We start from the raw sequence: 12,300 nt of genomic DNA, 5'->3' as shown, positions 1-12,300 counted from the left end.
AATTCCAGCTACTCTGGAGGCTGAGGCAGGAGGATCGCTTGAACTCTGGAGGCAGAGGTTGCGGTGAGCTGAGATCGCACCACTGCATTCCAGCCTGAGTGACAGAGCAAGACTCTGTCTTAAAACAAAACAAAACAAACAAACAAACTAAATTAATAAGTAATAAATGAAAGTAAGAGACACTGGGCTCTTTTTAAAAATTTTATTGCTTACATCGAAAGAGTATGACTTGATGAGTCAGTATATGTATGCCTGTGAAATAATCACCACAATCAAGCTAATTAACACATCTATCACTTCCCATAGTTACAATTCCTGTGTGCATGTGTGTGTGGTTAGACAATGTGGAGGGGCCTGGAACATGGAGGACATTATACTAAGTGAAATAAGCCAGACCCAGAAAGACGAAAACTGCATGACCTCATTTAAACATGGAATGTAAAATAAAGGTGTCGGTCTCTATCCGTGCTCTGCTCTGTCATCAAGTCATGCGCCTCCTTCACCATCATTGGTTCTGAGTTTCACAGAAGTCCATAAACATCCTAAGCTAGTGAAGAATGGGCCCTGGAGCTCACTGAGAACAGTGGCTTTGGCTGAAGCCACTCGGGACCCTTCCATCAGATGTGCCCACCTGAGAAATCTGGTATACTGCTCAGCTCAGCAACCTCAGGTCTCTGGTTCGGGAAGGATCTCTGAGCCTTCCTTCTCTAGACTGGGGTCGGTGGAGTGAGTTCCTCATGGACAAGTACTTTCCATAGTGGTTGACATTCTTGTCTAGGGTCACTTGGCAAATTAGGGTCAAGACTTGGTTTAGAAAAAAATTGTTCAGAATCTGTGTTTGTAAGTGGGTGGACTCTTTTGATCAGGTTGCTTCCTTTTGATTATAAAATAAGAACTTTGGGCTAGATCTCTTTGGAATATGATCACTCAGTCATGATGTCTGGATACGCACGTTTATTTCTAGGGGACCTCATAGTATATGTATCTAGGCCAACTGGAATTGGGCTAAACAGAAGTCTAGATTTGGGGGAAAGTTGGTAACCCAGATTCATTTCGTTTTCTCAAGAGGGGCAGGTTGTGCAAATCAAGCTCCTCTGGGGGTGGCCCAGAGGCTATGTCTTCAAAGATGGGGGCTGGCAACAGTCCATACAGTGTCTCTGCTTGACTGGAGCTGATGCTCATGTCAGTCTGCAATGTCGGCACCTGCTCTGTCCAGGACCAATGGACATAGGGGGGCCTCTATCCATGTCTGACAAGTGGAGAAATGAGCCTTTGCGCTTGAAGATAGCATCAAGTCCATGCTTTGCTTCTTGGTGTTAGGGCCCACTGTGGGTATCACTTGCTTGGAACAAAAAGTTTTTCTGCTTTTGATCATAGAATCAGATGTTTTGCTATAGATATGGGATGAGCCCAGAATAGTCACGCTTATTCTCAGCTCACTAAAGTCCTTTCAATTAGCTATCCTCTCTTTACCTGACTAATGTCCAGAACCGCAGTCCCCTATATATATTTAGACAGATTTGTATCAACATTGCATTGTTACACTTCACTTCCTCCTTTTTTTTAATTATGTAAAAAAACCCACATTAAGCAGAATCTAATTACTGCAATGTATATTAGAAGCAGGGCACCATCAAAATTTTATTTAAATTAATCAGGTTTTGATTTAAGATATTAAATTCAAATTAATCATGTAAAAATGGAAATGATCCTTGACGTGCTTCCAGCTGTGACTTCAGTCTGTTTTCTCGTGAGTCACTTTCGGGATGTCTTGGGGGGAACATTACAAAAATTCACGCCGGTGCTATTTCAATTAGAGTTATTTAGCAGGACAGATGTAAAGAATATGGTATAATTAAGAAGGAGTTGACGACATGGCTACAGATTTTCAGGATTAAAAGGAAAAAAAAAATACATGAACTAGAATGAAAATTGACTACTGGCCATGATGCCCAAGTTCAAGTGCAGGGAGGTTAAGCATTCATTAAAGACAGAAAGAAGATTTGCAGAACCACAGGACTTTTTCTCTGGAGCAATCTGCAGATCCCACTTTGGTTTCAACTTTGAAGTTTCATTAACAAGCCGGTACTAACTGGTATTGCAATTCTTATCATTCCTAAAATTATCTTTCCCTGTGGCAATCATGGCCTTTGACTAATTTGATTCCGGGGCCATCAGAAAGCTACGAGAGTTAAAATAGTACTTCAAGACCCATTTTAAATCCAATTGCATATGCCAGCATATATAATACTACATATAGATATCCAAATATTATTTATGCTCATGAACATATATATTAGGTGTGACTATGTCAGTAAATTCTTAAGATGATGCTACTTTTTCATATTTATATATGACAGACTACAAATTGCTTGAACATACCCCGACTCATTTTTAATAGCACTTAGGTGGAGTGAGTAATGGTCCTCTATTCATGGAGAACTAAGACTGGACTTAGAATGGTTATGTAATTTGCCCAAAGCCTCTTATCTAACTGGACACTAGAGACCAGAACCTGACCATTCTCCTGATCTTCGCACAGCAATTTGTTACTGTGATCTGTATACTCCGTAGCAGTCTCACCTGTAGGTGAATCTGGTTTTCAAGTCTTTAGAAAGCCCCAAGAGTCAGAATACAACTTCAACGGTCTGTATGGGGCACACCTGGTCAGAACAAAAATCCTGGCAAGTGTGATCACTGTGCTGGGGCCCCTCGTCTGTTTCCAGTGTTTTGGCTGAACCCCAGAGAGGGACTGGGGCAGGGGCTTTCCTACCAGAGGATGTGACTCAGTCTGGGTTTCAGAGTCTCAAATAATCAATATTTCCACGCAAAGAGCAATGCATGTGTCCTTTCTTGCATCCCCTCTGACAAACACTATGCTCTGTCATCTGGGCTCTCTGTCCTGCTCCGACCCACCTGAGCCCCACAGACCAAGGCTGTACCCCTACACCACAAGGCAGCCCACTGAGGTCTGGGGGCAAGTAGAACCTTTTCTCCACTCATGTCTTCAGGTCCCTGTTACAGAGCCTTGACTCCTCCCATCCTACCTGTGAGTTGACCCTTACCTCAGGCTGGATTCTAGTGTCTTCAGTTGTCCAGCTGCCACTAGAATGTGAGTTCCCTAAGGAAAGGAACCCAGCCTCGTTTCTCATAAATAAACCCAATTTAATAAAATGCAGAGACTGTAGTTTGTTTGTCTTTGGATGCTCCATAGGCACCAGGGGACTCAACACCCAGTAGGTACACATTAAATTGTTTAATGAGCAAAAGTGGAAGGAAGAGAAAGAATAAAATAATAAATTAGTGAATGAATGTTTCTATGACTGAGTTTATTGTGGATGTTCACTGTATATTGAAGGTGAAGGTGCCAGAGACTCTCCTCTCTCCCTTATGCCAACACACCTTAAGTGAAGATCCAATCAGGGAAATGGTCCCACACCATGGACATCAACCTGACATGTGTCTGGATTGATTTGAGAGTTGTAGAAAGGAGATGATTCATTGACGGCTTCTGCTTCCCACTCATGTGATATCAATGTATGTAATTCTTCTTTCAAAATCACGTTTCACTCTTTTTAGAAAATGAATGAGGTGGGAGGTTAAAATAATAACCCTTTTTTTTTCTTGGTGGAAAATAGTCTTTGTCAATGAAATGCTGTTGCTGATGGTTCACAAATCCATTCAACCCAAATTAAAGGCGTGTTTCAAATACTAGGAGAAAAATGGTATTTTTCTCTGGCATCTTTTTGCTTGAATTTTTCAATCTCATTTTACACTTGTATGCTAGTACCATGCAACAAGGTGAAGGGAAAGGATTTGAATTTAGATCTCACTGCTTACAGGCTGTGGGCCTTGGATGAAATGCTTGACGTCTCTGAGCCCCAGTTTCCTTAGTTGTGAGTGGTCAATTGTTTTGGGGTTCAGATTTCAACCTATCCTCATGCTGTTTCTCACCTCCTCCTAGAAGCCGGAGTTTTCAGGATTGTCACTTGTGGTAGCTGTTCCTGACTTTGGAGGCTGGGACAGTTGCTCTGTCCCTATGCCACTCCATTTGAATAAGATCCTAATAGCTGGCTGCTGCTTACAGCTTCATTCTAAGTCCCCCAGCTCTAGTAAAGCCTTGTGGAAGGCAGTTTGTTCTTTGTAGGTTTTCGTTAGAATCTCACCTTAGTAACTAACTTGAAATTTCTGTGATTTGTGTCCAACAATTTCTATTTTCTGATCCACATTTGGCTAATGACCTCTCTCTAGAAGAAAGATTGCAAAGATCAAATGGGAAAATATTAAGCTTCTCTGGCTCTTTATTCTATCATCTTGCGTACTCTTGGCTAATCTTTAAATACACCCAGCAGGTTTCTGCCGCGGGGTCTTTGCACTTTCTCTTTTTCTCTGTCTGGGAAGCTCTTTCCCGGTTAGCAACACACTTTGTCACTTCGCTCAGGACACCTCAAAGCTCCCTTGTCAGTGATCATTCTCCCCTGCCCCCAGCATTTTCTATCCCATCATCTGCCTTTATTTTTCTTCAGAGCACTTATCATCTCCTGAAATGCCGGGTCTCATTTACGTCTCTATATAATGCCTTTCCCCAGCCCACCATTAGAGCAAAGACTTCCTCTCTTGTTCACTATTGCATCCACAGTGTCTGGCAGGTGATAGATGCTCCATAAATATCTGTTGAATAATTATTTCTGTTTGAAATATAATAGAACTGTCACCCAGAAAATGCCAGCTATCCTGTGCTCTATGAATCACCTTCTCTTTGGAGAGAACCATGGGCTCAGTGGAAGAGTAGGGACCATCAGCCGCCACGTGACTTAAGCTTTATGCTCTGAGGGTAGAATGCCCTGGAGTATGCATGTGAGAAGAGACAGCCACAGAGACAGGGAGAAAGGCCTAGAGAGAGACCGACAGGGACCAAACCGCAAGGTCGTAGACAGTGACATGTAGAAGGAGGCAGGTTAGAGAGAGGCCCAATGCAGGAGAGAAACAGAGAGATCAGAGCAGAAACCAAAAAAAAAAAAAAAAAAAAAAAAAAAAAAAGAAGAAGAAACAGAGAGGAGAAAGACTAGCCACATCAGAGTGGAAACAGGGAGGCTGAGCATGCAGGCACCAGGCCCCAGTCCTTCCACCCACTGTCCGCACTTCATCCTTCCAGAGTCTGCCTCTCACCTGTGCACAGACAGATACTTCTTGCATCAGCCCCTGGCCCTTTGGAAGCCAAGCTTCATCCTATTTACTCAGCTCTTATGGTCAGAGCTGAGCTCTTTTGTGAGTGGCAACATCCCTGAGGGCTCTCCAGAGGCCTGGAAATCCTCTGTAGCACCAGGGCAGGGACAGCTAATTAATACTGAGAAGGTCTTGGTGGCTCCTTCTAATTGCCCTGACCTAGGCAGGTCTTCATGGGCTGTTACCTCCTCCCCAGCCCCAAGCTCCCAGGGGCCATGTCCCACTCCAAGCACAGGACAGCAAATTTGGAAGAGGTGAAAATTTTACTACATCTTTGTGCTTGACTCTGAAATTCATTACAAAGAATATCTGCAAATATGGACAACCTTAGAGTGTCCCAATGGCCAATACATGAATAACCTTTAAGTATATAATCTCACAGAAACCTTGCAAGGAAGCTGGTGCTGTTTTCCTCTTTGTAACTGGGCAACCTGAGGCTCTAATGAGTTCCAGTTTGGCTGAGGATGCCACAGACTTTAGTTTCATAAACGAGAATTAGGGTTGAGGTTGATCGATCTCTCTGACCCCTATAATTGCCACTACCCAAGGGTGTCTACAGGATACACCTTCAAAGTGGGACTACAGATTTGGTTTGCAGGCCCACGATCTGTTTTCAGAAAACTTTGAAACCACATGTAATTTAGAAATCAGAATGTGGTACATTTAAAATAATTAATATGTCTCATAATTACATATCGTAGAGCATCGTGCAGAGGAGTCTAGGACAGCACTTAGGGATAGAACACAATATTTTTGCAGTGAAATAAATGACTGTTCACATTACATGAGAAAAATAAAGACTATAAATAGCCTTATATTAGTTCTATCAGTTCAGGTCAGGTTTTACCACCAGATTAATGATAAAAACTACTTTTGGTTTTGCAAAACTTCTTTGGAATCATGACTATAAGATTATAGGCTGGAACAGAATAAGTCTCAAGAGAAGGTCTTTCTTCTTTTCCATAGGCAGACCACACATATGGCAACCAAGAACCACACACAGTTTCACTTTATCAATTAGGTGTTGTTCACAAGTAGGGCATGCATGGAAAGCAGAGAACATTCTTCAACCAAGTAGTTGAGGGCAGACTGCTGTCAGCCTGGCCAGGTTTAATTTGGGGTGATGCCCTCATGGGTGTGTCACCCAACCTCAATGTGCATAGCAGTCATCCTAAACTCTTCTTAGGGAGGCCCCTTGGCCTGAATAAAAGATCAGCCCAGGGGCTGATGCACAGTAAGTGTTCCCTAATGTTGCCTATGATTGCTATTACCCAGAAGAGGCTTCATGGCACTCACATTAAACCTACATTAAGTAAGCAGACACATAGACTATGGGCATTCAACAATTGGAAACTCATTTCTCCAAGCCTTTCTCTAATTAGCGTCTTTGCAATGCAGTGCATTTAATGTGAAGCAGTGTTCAGATGTGCATTTCCCACCCTCCAGCCAGTGCACAGCTCTCCACTATTAAAGCTCATGCACCACCATCTTTAGAAACACAGAGGGTAGAGTCAGGTAGAAATCACAGGAGACAGGGCTTTTTCTAGGACTTTAGTTAGGTACATCTTCTCCAAAATTCTGGAAGAATCTTTCACACCACTCAAGACAGCTCATGAGAAAAAAAAGCATCTCTTTATATTTAGACCGGCGATCTCACCGCAGGTGCCCCACTTGTGTGGGAGACAGGCTATTTTTTTTTTTCTAGGCCCCAAGAAAACTTCTCCCTCCTCCCATCTGATAGGGTTGCTGCTACTTCCTTTACAGTGCAAAGATCAGAGGGGCAGCTCCCATCCCCCACCAGTGTGGCGAAGGAAGAGGGCAAAAAACAGGCCAGGTTTTCACAAAGGAAGACCAGAAGCTGCAATGATGTAACGAAGTACAGTGCATGCCAGTTCATGGGCAGGCAGGAAGGAAGGCAATCGCAGGCTTTGAGGCAGGGCACCTGCCTTCTACTTGTCTGATTTTAGCAGCTGGAAGACAAAAAATAACTTGGGCTTCCTGCAGCGTGAGCTCCTCAGTAATCCCCTCTGAGATGGGGTGGGTATGGAGTCTCCTCATATGGAATCACAGCTCAGAAAGGATTTGCTGCCTCGGTTTTCTCATCTGTAAAGTGCGTGGCTGATGACCACTTCACAGGACTGTGAGGACGTAATAATCTTAAGTATAAGAAAGAATCTAACATATAGCAAGGGAGCAAATGAACTAAGGCTTCCTAAGCTCATGATTTTGCAATCATTTCATTTGATCCTTTCCAATCTATGGCACTTATTACTTTTATCTCCATTTGTCAATAGAGAGATGAAGACACAATATGCTCAAATGATTTGCCCAAGTCATGGGTAAAACCAAAGCCAGTGTTGGTTCTTTCTGACTCTGAACATACATTAATTAATTTCACTCATTATGCTAATTGTAAAACTGAAGCTAAAATGATAACAAAGAAACACTGATCGGTAGCTATAACAGTAAGAACGCAATTATTGTTCTGATCAAAGAGTCCATCTTTGCAAAGACTATTATTGCAAGAAAATATTAGATGTTCCTATTTTTATAAGTAAGCACCTTTCCTAGCTCAGGGTAGAGGGTCAAGAATTAACTGTTGACTTAATTTGCATCCGGACTGCAACCTTTTTGTGGGCATCTGGACCAATGTGCAAAGATGGACTTGCCCTGCAGATGGCATGACCCTGGAGCATTTCAGGTTCTCTACTTGGCTGAGTCTCTGGGCCTAGGAGGGGAAGAGGTTAACTTTTGAGACCTTTGAGAATGGGGACCTGTGTGTTTAATAGATTGGCCTGCTCCTGCCTTCTCAGGGCAAAGCGCAGCAGCTGGGCTGCCCCCCAGGCCCAGGCCTCCTGTTTTGCACAGCCTCTGAAGCCAGCGTGGCTCTGCCCTGGGAGTCTCCCGGCCACAGGTGAGGTTCCTTGGCCCCAGCAATGCCCAGGGGGCCAATCAGGCTGGGCCTGCATGAGGTAAGATGGAGAATCACCCTGTGTGCTCTGGGCTCTCTCAGAAATCTCAGCAGATCAATGTCACCGTGGCTTTAATTATCCCTCCTAGGCCTCATCCTTATTTCATGGCCTTTAATATGCCTGGTAGGCAGCTGTGGACACACAGATAAACAGCCACCCACCATGGCCTGGCCGGAGGTGGTGCCCACTGTGGCCTCCTAGGCCAAGGGACGGTGGTCTGACAGGGCCCTAGCCCTGCCCAGTGCAGAGCATTTTGACACCTAGATACTTTGAGTATCTTGCAACAGCCCTGTTGTGCAACGGAGGCTTGGCATCAGTTTGCTGAGGACCTACTGTGTGCCAGGCATTGCCCCTGAGGCTGGAAGCACTGCGGCAGGCCCCAAGTGACTTCTCTAGGCTGTTTCCTGCTGAGGTCCCTCTAGTCACAGGCTGTCCCTGTGTGCTTACAGCCTTTTGCCTAGAGCAGTGTTCTCAACCCAGGGCGATTTTGCCCCCAGGGGACATTTGACAATGCCTGGAGATATTTTCCGTTGTCACAACTGGAGGAGGGACTGCTACTGGCATCTAGTGGGTAGAGGCCAGGGCTGCTGCTCAGCACCCTACAATGCACGGGACAGCCCCCCACAAAGAAGGATCTAGCCCCAAATGTCAACAGGGCCAAGGGGGAGCAACCATGTAGCACAGACAACTTCCTTAACATGGCATATATAAGGCCGTAGAGGTCCCAGGGACTTCCTGGGCCACTCCCTGAGTCAGGGTTTCTTCTTCAACAGTTTAAATCAACCATGGGTCCCCTTGCTCCTGACCGGCCACCCACCACACAGAGCTTGCCTCTTGCTTGTCCTAGTTCCTCTATCTGGATGTTCTCATTTTTTTCGAAGGCTGACATGCACTCATCTTTAATTACACCTCGCCTTGGAAGCCCCCTGGAGTGGCCATCCCTGGCTTAGTTGTTAGCCCCGGGAATTGCATGGGTTGGTTTATGTTCCTTCCCCAATACCTATCACAGCAAACCCACAGATCACACACTGAATCCCACACATGGTTCACAGGCATAGTTAAAGTATTGGAACTTGGTTTACATTTTTAAGTAGATTAGAGATATCCAGTGACAACTCTGTAAGATGGTCTTTTTATTGTACAAATGCGCTGCTGCGTTTCTCTGCATACACAAGGACCCTGTGGCTCATGGGGAAGAACACAGGCTTTGCAGCTGTCCTCTCAGTCCCCGAGGGCACACAGCCCCCTGTGTCTGGATCAGTGATTGGGACAAGTCAGTGCTCAAGAAATACCTGTTGTGTCGATGAATCCATCGTATGTTCCTTGATGGAAAAGAAGAGTTTGAACTAGCTGACCCAGGCTGGGATCCCCTTGAAATCGGATCAGGGGTAATGGCTTTTTCATTCTTCTAACTCCTGCTCCCATCCCAAGGTTACCAAATCCACATTTGCTAATCTCGGGATTCAGGCCTTCAAGAACTGTCATTTGGTTCGAGTTATTCCCTCCCTCTCAGCTCCAAGTTTTAAATCAGTAAAATGAGAAGAATGAGAGGACCTCCCTCCAGGTGCTCATGGGAGGGATTCCTGGTGTGAGGCCCATAAAGCATTGATGCCTGTGGAGCCGGGAGTGCAGTGCTGGGAACAGACTAGGGACTGTCTCTTTCTGGAGTACAACAGGTTGGGTCCTACTTCCATGTTTTTGCATACGATTTTTCTGCCTGAGACGTCTCAAGTAAAGGAGGCAGAGGGGGGCAGGAAGAACTTCCTAGGGCACCTTCTCACTCCCCATGAAGAGTGCCTGAGGGATCTATGAACCAAATGAGAGGCAGTGGCCCCTGCTGAGGAGGCTCTGCCCCAGGTCAGCTGTGCTGCCTCCCAGACCACACAACAGGCCTCAATGACTAGGAAAGATCCTTCCAAACCTTATGTCATGCCATTGCCAAGTGGCCTGGCTGGTATCTTACCTTTTCACAAAGCACCACATCTGAGGGAGAAAGAAGAAATACCTCTCAGGTTCAAATTATAATACAGGGTTTGACACTGAGTGGGATCATCATTGGGTTGTAATTTATTTTGTTTCTTAATGGAAACTGAATCTATAATATTTTTAACTGGTCAATAAACTAATCAGTTAGATAGCTGATTGCCTATTAGACTTAGAGAAATAAGAAAAAAAAATTCACTTGTTTTGGTTTAGGAGAGATTTGAGTTTAGCTTCTCACCAATTCAACTTTAAAATATTTGAGTTTACCTAAGGGAAAATTCTTTCGAGAAAAAATTATTCAATTTTTTCCAATAAAAAATTCTGAAAAATTTGGAAAAAAAAAAAAACAGCAGCAATTTGGAAAGGACACAGAGATCTATTTATTTCAGTCTTCCGCTCACCCTCCCATCCTTTTGCTTGTCCTTCTGCACCCATTCTGGAACTCCTACACATTGGACCACGGCCAGAACGCCGCCTGTGTGGTACTCAGGGATTCACGCTGGTTCAGGACCTAATTTGCACTGATGCCTCTTTGAGGAGCTTTATGTCACCCTCATAGCAGTCCTTACAGGGAAGCATTACTTTCCCCACTTCTGCACAGATTTGCCAATTTTCCCACATTCACAGAAACTGCACCTTTCAAAGCTGGGTTTTGACCCAAGACAGTCTGACCTCAAAACTAGTGATCTTTCCTCCACAGAAACATTCATGAGGTAGCCCAAAATTACACAAGGAGCTCTCTAAGGCAGTTTGTCCATTCAGTGATGGGCTGTACTAACAGGACATTTTGAACTTTAACCTCAATTTGAAGATTGCGTTTTTCCTGGACTATGGACATTTTCCCAGAATGGGAGTTGGGGGCGTGGTGTGTCATTTCAAGCTCAGTGACAGAACTCAGGACATCTCTGACTGAACTGTGGGCAGCCCTGACTGAACTCTGGTTATCTCTGACTGAACTCAGGCTATCTCTGACTAAACTGCCTCTGACTGAACTGTGGTCATTTCTGACTGAACTCTAGCTATTTTTGACTGAAATCTGGTCATCTCTGACTGAATTCTGGCCTTCTCTGATTGCATTCTGGACAACTCTGACTGAACTTTGGTTGCCTCTGGATGAACTCTGGGTGTCTCTGACTGAACTCTGGGCAGCTCTGATTGAACTCTGGTTATTCCTGACTGAATTCTAGTTGTTTTTGACTGAACTCTGATAATCTCAGACTGAACCCTGGTTGTCTCTGACTGAATTCTGGGCATCTCTGGCTGAACTCTGATAGCTCTGATTGCACTCTGATCATTTCTGACTGAACTCTAGTTGTTTTTGACTGAATTCTGGTAGCCTTTGACTGAACTCTGAGTGTCTCTGACTGAACTCTGGTCATTTCTGACTGAATTCTGGGCATCTCTGACTAAACTCTGGGCAGCTCTGACTGAACTTGAGTCATTTTTGACTGAATTCTGATTTTTTTTTACTGAACTTTGGTCATCTCTCACTGAACCCTGGTCATCACTCACTGAACTCTGGGCATCTCTGACAACTCTGGGCATCTCTGACTGAACTCTGGTTGTCTCTGGCTGAACTCTGGGTATCTCTGACTAAACTCTGGGCAGCTCTGATTGAACTCTGGTTATTTCTGACTGAATTCTAGTTGTTTTTGACTGAACTCTGATACTCTCAGACTCTGGTTGCCTCTGACTGAATTCTGGGCAGCTCTGTCTGAACTCTGGTCATTTCTGACTGAACCCTCGGCATCTCTGACTGAACTCTGCGTGTCTCTGACTGAACTCTAGGCATCTTCAGCTTCTACTCCCTGGTGTGGTGAGCACAGGGTGTGTCCTGGAGCCATTGCTGGAGACCCAAGTAGGACTCGTTGGCCCTCTCCCATCTTTTAAAGTTCTCCACCTTCTGTATGTTTTGTTAGCGCCTTAATACCAACCCCTCACACCTTCCTGGCACCCTATGATCCAGTAACGTTCACAACTTGTTCCCACATCTAAGCTCTCCCATGAGGCCGCAGGGCAGTAGCTGTTTCCCTGCTGATAAGCCAGTAAGAAGTCTTTGAAACCCTGAGCCATTTCTTTTTCTCTTTTTATAATGGTCTGCCTCTCAAACAACTTCATC

This window comes from Pan paniscus, chromosome 15, assembly GCF_029289425.2.
Source record: "Pan paniscus chromosome 15, NHGRI_mPanPan1-v2.0_pri, whole genome shotgun sequence".
In the NCBI taxonomy this organism is placed as follows: Eukaryota; Metazoa; Chordata; class Mammalia; order Primates; family Hominidae; genus Pan; species Pan paniscus.
Note: the sequence above shows the minus strand (reverse complement) of the source record.